Source organism: Drosophila busckii, chromosome 2L (genome assembly GCF_011750605.1).
Source record: "Drosophila busckii strain San Diego stock center, stock number 13000-0081.31 chromosome 2L, ASM1175060v1, whole genome shotgun sequence".
NCBI classification, from domain to species: domain Eukaryota; kingdom Metazoa; phylum Arthropoda; class Insecta; order Diptera; family Drosophilidae; genus Drosophila; species Drosophila busckii.
In genome coordinates this window covers 6,184,065-6,192,273 of record NC_046604.1, presented here as the reverse complement: position 1 = coordinate 6,192,273, position 8,209 = coordinate 6,184,065, and positions in this window count along the sequence as shown.

Here is an 8,209-nt window from a genome sequence, read left to right as displayed (position 1 = left end):
TGCTGAAAATCAATTAACTCTTAACCCTTAAATCCTCAACTAAAACTGCGAATTATTAAACATAATCATTGATTACTGCTCTCATCATTTTGTTATATCAATTCAAGCGCATTATATTTTGATTGACGTAGCAATAATCTGTTTGTAAAAATAAAAGTATGACGAAAATCCCTTGACACTCTATTAAGCAACTGCAAATGACTGCCAAAGGCCTTAATGCTCAAATCATTTAAAACGCCGCTGGCAGCGCCGCTTAGCCACCACCCCCAACCACCTGCCACACGCTGCAGCTTTCAACGCAGAGCAACAAAACAATTTAACGCTTTAATGATAATGATGTATGAACAAGTAAAGACAACAAACAAAAGTTGCACGTGTGTTATTCTCGTTGCTTATTCTTCTTGTTGCCGGTTTTGTTGTTTGTAGCTGCTTCTGCTGCTGCTCTTGTTGTTGTTATTATTGTTGATGTCGTGGACAGCAGTTGGGTGTGTGTGTGAAAGCAAAAGGGGAACAGAGTAAGAGAAAGAGAGCGGGCCACCAAATACCGACGCTTAACAAGCTAATGTGCTTTTAATGGTCCGTGTTGGCCACGTCCGTTTGTCCGCTTGATTATATCGTGTGCGCAATGTTTTCGGTTACGGCTACGGCTAAGAGGGGCAAGGGGGTGTTGGGCTAAAGGGCAAAAGCGCCAAGTAAAATACACAAATAATTAAAATTAATTATCTTGCAATTAGTTTACGATTTACTCATTAGGCAAGGGAACCCGCACACATGCAAAGTTTAAGACTCCCCACCACACAAATTATGCAATATATACACGCGTGTAAGAAGATAGATGCGTGTTGGCCTAAGCTTGATAATGATCCCCACCATTTGCATGTATGCAGGCCTGCACTGAGCGAAAATTCGCAATAGAAGTTCAAATTAAAAATAAATTGGCCAAATAGTAAATTTCTTTTTTATATTACTTCAAATATATTGAGCAAATGTGTGTGAATTTATTTAAAAACTCAATTATAAAATTGACATTAATATTAAATATATATTAGCCTTCTATTAAAATTATTTATTCTGACGCTAAACACTTTTGTCGAGCAAATGTGTGTGATGTATTAAAAAATTAAATGTTGTCAAATATAAAAGCTTAATATATGACATATTTAAAATATTCTGATGCAATAATATATGAATTTGATATTAAGATTTAAAAACAAATTATATAATTAGTAAATGCTTTTAAATATTATAATAAATGTGTGTGAATCTATTCAAAAGTTTTATTTTATTTTCAAATATGCCAACTAAACAAAATGATTATTAAAAATATTTTTTATGCAATTATAAGAGTTAAAATCACATAAGAATTGTAGTAAGAAAACTATTGCTTATAGCTATCGATAATTAGCAACTCTGAGAAATAATCGAGCACAAGGATATCGCTAGCTACTCGATAGCTAAGACTCTAATAAAAAACATATTAATAAAGACTTATTTCTTTTCTTTTATTATGCTCAAATGTATTTTGTAATGAAATTATAGTGGAATGTTTTATTTGCCTAACAATCTATTCAACACTACTTTTTTTGCAGTGCATAAATATTGGCAATAATGACGTTAGCTTTAGCTTATGACAATATAATTATGACATAACTGCGTCTAACATTTCAATTGAGTTGTTTATTTGATTTATGTGCAATTGCACAAGGCAAATACAGGACACGCACACACACACATACACACACGCACACCACTAAAAGCATACACACCCACATATGGGCACGTTAATATGTCATTTACTACGCATACGCCCTGTATGCCGCACATATGACATTTAATCATCAGTTAAAGTTCTGTTTTCAACATTTATTTCACGCTGGGGCAAGGTAAATATGGCTGGCTGGGCTCTGGGCTTTAAGCCCTGTTGATGATTTGATTTGATTTGTTTCGCTTCGCTCTACTTTGGCTTTTAACACTTCATTGCTTAATTGCCAAAGTTTCAAGTTGTTTAGTTTTTAATTTGCATCAGCGCCAAAATGAAGCAAGAAAATGAGAAAAATTTTAACCAAACTGCTAACTGCTAACGTTATTCCAACCTGCCTGATTTTTAGTACTAGCTGCGGGTGCGGGTGTGTGTGTGTGTGTGTGTATGACTGTTGCCAGGCAAAGTACTTAACTGTCTGCTTATTATTAAAAAGGCAGCTTAAGTGGCAGAGTCAAGCTAATTGAATTAACTTTTCAACCCCGTTGCGTGGTGCGTGAAAAAAGCAAACGGAGCTGCCAAACAACAACAACAACAACAACATGCAACAGCAGCAGCAAGTAAAATGCGTAACAAGTTGCGCTAATGTTGATAAAGTGCCGTCAACTCAAAGGGATTTTACAATATTTTGATTTTTTTTTTTTTTGCCCTGGCAGAGAATTTTTTGCAATATCTTCAAAAAAAAATGTTAGGGACAGCAGAATAAACAAAAATGATGACAAGCGTGGCTTAAGTTGGGCTTAGCTTATGCTCTTAATGGTGAAATTTAGTAGCAAGAATAATTTTAGCAAATGTAATAAAAGTGTGGATTAAATTTGTGTACATTTTATTTCATTTATATTTTCTTAGTATTAACTTTTTGAAGTTCAGTCAAAATCAATTATCTTTTCAACTATAAACTGCCGTTAAAACCTTTGCTTAATTTTAATCCGTAAAGCTGCCAAAAGGTTTCACAGAATCCACAATGCTTTTAACTTAAGCGTGTTGCGCCTGCCCCTCAAAACAAAAAAAAAGGAAAAATGTAAAAAGGGTTTCAGTTGCTGCAGCCTTGTTGTGTCTGTATCCGTGTTTCGTGTCCGTGTCCGTGTCCGTAACTATGTCCGTGGTAAACATCCTTGTACAACTTGCCTGGCTATCGGTTTACGCGCTATGCTTCGTTAAGTGCATTTTGAATTTTTAATGTTGCGCGCTCTTCACAAAAACTTGCACAAAGCGTTGCGAGGGGGAAACTGTGGGGGGATCTGAGCGGGTTTTATGTTGTATAGTGGGTCGTTGTAAGGTGACTCTTGAGTAGCTCCAACGCTTGGCTGCTGATTAATTTGCTTTATTAAAATACCATACGGCCAAGAAAATCGCGTGCACTTAAGCAAAAGCAAAAGCAAAAGCTGTTTACGCTAACAGATATTATAAATACAGTAAACACTCGAAAGATGTACATAAAAATATAATTAAGATATAGTGCGTTTATCTCAGATTCAAAATGTTTCTAAAAATCAGCCAATAAACCAGTTGCAAAGAAAGTTAAAAAGTATTTCCAAGATTCGTGATCAAAATAAAATTAAAATCAATTCTCATCTCCTGTGATTCTTGAACAGCTGCATCCCAACTATGATCCCAACAAGCGATAAGAATTGGGGAATGGCTAGTGAGGATATTGCCGGGATATATTCAGAAAATTCCAGATCCAAAAGCAAAACGTTCAACATTTAATGCAACGCCTGCTGAGCTAAATAAATTTTAAACAATTTGTACTTGCTGCTTATTTTAATTCTTAATTAGTTCCTCACTTTGTTAAGCACCTAACCTAACCGTAAATTGTGCGTAGTGCATAAATTTTGTGTAAAAACTCGCGTCCAATTAATTTTTAATCTGCACTAAACATTGCAAACAAATTGTGGTAAAGTCTGAGGAGAAGCAGCAGAGTTTTTCGTATGTTGCCCATGCATATATTTATCTTAATTTAATGTTGATCTTGGTTTTAATTTTTTCCTTTTTCTGCTTCTTGTTGCTGCTGCGGCGTTCATGATTTGCAAAAGTGCCAACAGCAGTGTAAAGCAACTTGGCTCAAGCCAAGGGGATTAATAAAAGGATTACGCAGCGGAAAATGCCAGCTGCGATGGAAGCAGCAGCAGCAGCAGCTTCAACTTGGCAGTGGCAATGGCAATGCGAATTTGTTTGTTTCTTGCGGCTGAGTATATGACGCTGTGTATGGCAATTTGTGTAGTAGCATCAGTTTGCCTACAAATACACACACACTCACACATACATAGAGAGCGAGAGTGAGGGGGCGGATGGGCGGTGGCACTTGCAACATGAACTAATTGCGTTTCGCCTTGACGCCCGCAATCTGCCAGGCTGCAGTTTTCGTTGCCAGCTTTGGCAACTGTCTCGCTCTCACTTGCAACTTACTGTATGCATGGTCATATATTAAAAATAATCCATTCGATATCTGTTTTAATACTTCAAATTTATAGCAGCCGCTTACTGCAACAACAACAACAACAGCAGCAGCAGCAGCAGTGAGCGCAACAACAGCAACAACAGTAACAGCTCTCTGTCATTTTGAAGGGCTTTTAGCTTGATATTTTATTGCTTAAAGGATGCGGCTGGGCAGCGCACAAATTTGCGAGGGTTGACCTCAAAGTTGCAAAGCAATAGACACAAAATTTAGAATAAGAATTTAACAACAATTTCATAATAAGAATTTATTGAGCATATTTTTAACCATTTGCTTCGAACAATTAAAAATTTTGCTCAGCTATTTTAATATAAAATATTTATATTTAAGTCTTACTCTCATCAAAAACAATTTTCATGTAAGAAATATTAAATTTTATTGAAGAAATTTTATTATTAAAATATATTTGTCAACAAACTTATTGAGAAAATGTTCGTTTTATCAGACAAATTATTGCAAAGTATTTCTCTAATAAATAAAAATTTTCATTAGGCTTAAATATTTAAAAAATTAGTAACAAATTTGTTAATTATTTGTCAACAAATTTCTATTCAACTGAGAATAGATTCTGATATATTTTCTGAAAATATTGTTATTTTTTCATTTTAAAACATTTTTAAACATTTTTAAAACATTTGTAAAAATTCTATTAAACCACGCACAATTTTTAAACATTTTTTTTTAATTTTCCAGACAAATTATTGCAAAGTACTACCATTTAAATCTTGCTATTATCAAAAATACGTTTTACTTTTTGAATATTAAAATGCAACAAATTGTTTAAGTATTTGTAAGTTTGTATTGAACAGTCACAAAATTATTGCTTAATTTCTGTTCTGAACGCTCTTTGACTTATTCGTCAAGCCGCCCTCGCTTTAGTACGCATTGCCAACCATTACGCATTTTTTTGCTTGTCATATTTTTTTTGTTGCTCAACCGAGAACATTTTAATAATAACATTTGTCTTGACTGCGGTTTTTTATGGGCCACAGCGCTGATTTGCTTACAATTGACATAACAGTGGGATCATATGAAATATGCGATATATATATATGGAATGTTATATATGAGAGCTTAAGCTAGCAGCAACCACAAGGCACTGCTAGATAAGCCGCACTCAATCAGCATAAAGTAGACTAAGGAATGTCAAAAAAAAGAAAGAAAAGGGGAAAAGGATTTTCAAGCCAAAGCAGCTGCCGTTAATCACAAAATGTAAACAGCAACAAATAATAGACAACAAAAACAAAAAAGAATGTGAGAAACAAGAGAGAATACGTAAATGGCACTTTGCAGCACACGCACGCATTTAATTAATTAAAGTAAAAGCTTTGCTTTGCTTTTCCACTTTGATTGCATTTTTTGTTCTGCTGCTTTGTGGGCGTCAAGGGATGCATTTTGCTTTTGTTGCAAGCATAATAACGTGCAATTTATATGCGTGTCATTTTTTGCAAGAAGATGTCAACCTAGCTGCGCTATTTGAGAGTCAGTAGAGTGAGATATTTCATTTGAATTGCAAGCCAAAACTATTTGAGGGGTTACTAGAGTAGATATGTTGTGTGTGGAGACAGAAATAAGTTCAGCTAGGGGCAAGTTTTATGGTACATTTTGATCTAAAAAGGGGAGAGCCTAATACGTTAGTATAAGGTTAAAGTCTTTGCATTCAACTTATACAAAGTTTGCTAAGCTAGCACATATACTGCATTACTTTTATAAGCTGCAGTATGTGTTGCTAATAGCGTATAAGAGTTCTCTTTTATAAGGGCTGTAAGGGCTATTAATATAACTTCAATATAACAGTATAAAAAAGGTATAAGAAATCTGCAAAAGGTTGAAGAATTCGCTTAGAATTGTGTTATATGCAGCAGATAATTTTAATAAGCATTATGTATGTATTAATTTATCATCATAGTATAAGGGTTGAAAACTTTTATATGATATTGTTATATTAAACAGCAGCATCAGCTAAGAATATTTAATGCATACGTCAGCATCCATTTTAAGAGTTTCTATACTTATCTTATTTATAAAACACCGAGTATTTTAACTGATATACGAATTTGTTATATACTGTAGTACCGTTATATGCAGCAGTATATTTGAGAACATTGCACAACAGTTCTGATTCAACGCCAATATAAAAGTATAACATTATAAATCTTTTAAGGGTTGAAGCATTAGTTTAGAATTGTGTTATATATCGCAGAAAAATGTTATACATACGACTGTATACTCATATTTATAAGGGCTGTATAGAGTTATATTAAACTGCAGTCTGCTATATCTTACTGTTATATATCAGCATTGAATTGTGTTATATGCAAAAGAAAAATTACAACCATCTTCACATATATAAGGGTTGTATACAGTTATTTGTTATACTCTCCGAGTAAATTAACTGCTATACGATTTTTTTACATGCAGCAGTATGTATATTACTTTTATAAGGGCTGTCCACAGCTCTCATACAACTTCAATATAATAGGATATCATTATAAATCTTTTAAGGGTTAAAACATCAGTTTAGAATTGTGTTCTACTCATATTTATAAGGACTGTGTAGAGTTAAATTAAACTGCTATATATAACTTTTATATATCAGCATAAAATTGTGTTATATGCAAATGAGAAATTACAGCTGCATATGTAACCATCATCACATATAAGGGTTGTATACTGTTATAACATATAACTGTTTATAAAGCGACAAATAAATTAACTGTTATACGAATTTTGTACATACTGTAATACTGTTATATGTTATAAGCAGCATGTATGTATATTACTTTTACAAGGGCTGTTTTATATTTGAAGCTTTTCGACCTATTTGAAAGGTTTTTGGAAAAGTCTCCACAAAAGCTTCAACAAAAGCTTTGCAGAGTAGTCGAGCTGCAGAGTTATAAATGTATTTATAGCATTATATAAAAACATAGAAAAGTCTTATACAAATGAATGCAATGCATATAAACATTAAGTTAATGCAGTTCAGCTAGCAATATAAATTAAATTAAATTTACATATAAGACTTTTAAGTTATTTAGTTTGTAATACATGCAAAGTGCTTTAAGTGACTACAATAGTTGACAAAGATGATCATGAATTTAAATGCAAATTAAGTTGACCAACTTATGAAAACAAAACCAAGCAAAATAACCCGATAGCATTTTATATGCCAAAAAGTTGGGGCGAAGCTTATCAATATGATGGGGCACTTAAGTCTGCATTGCGTATATGTCAAGTGGCTTTTATATATATGAGGCTTATAGTGTATGTGTGGGCGCTGGCCTAAAAGGCCAACTAAGCCAAATGATTGAGACACACAGATAACATACACATTGGCCATGTCAAGAGAATACGTCATAGACTACTTAACATGGGCAATTTTTGGCAAGAGCCCTTGCCTCACTTATATAGATAAAGCTGATAACAAACAGCTACTAACGCAACTGATAAGAGAAAAAAAGTAACAAGGTAATAAATTCAATTTATATGTTTTTCTTAACAGCGTTTGCTGCTTATTTAATTTAAGCCTTTTGGTCCTTGTAATATTGTTAAAGCTACGCTTTGCTTTCTTATGCAAATTATTCTCATACGCTTTATTCACTAAACACATTTACTACAGGGGGGGGCCTTTGTTACACAAAGTCTGACACAATTCCCAAGCAGATTATACGCAAAATGCTGCAGAATGTATAAAATATAGTATATATTTTATATGAAGCATACTACAGTAAGTACTTGGCATAGTGAAGAGCGCAAAAGCAGCACAAATTCTAGTTTTAAATTTTAAAATGAACTCGTGAGCATTTTTATTAAATTGCAACAGATTTCCGCATTGAAAATAATCAATAGCAGCCAATCTGCAATTTAAACTAATTTCCAAACACCCTGGTTCATTGATTTGCCATTTGGTAGTCTAGTTGGCAATTTGATTAACGCAGCACCCTTGACAAGAAAAAAAAACTATTAAGCGTGGGGGATGGATCCCTAATCCG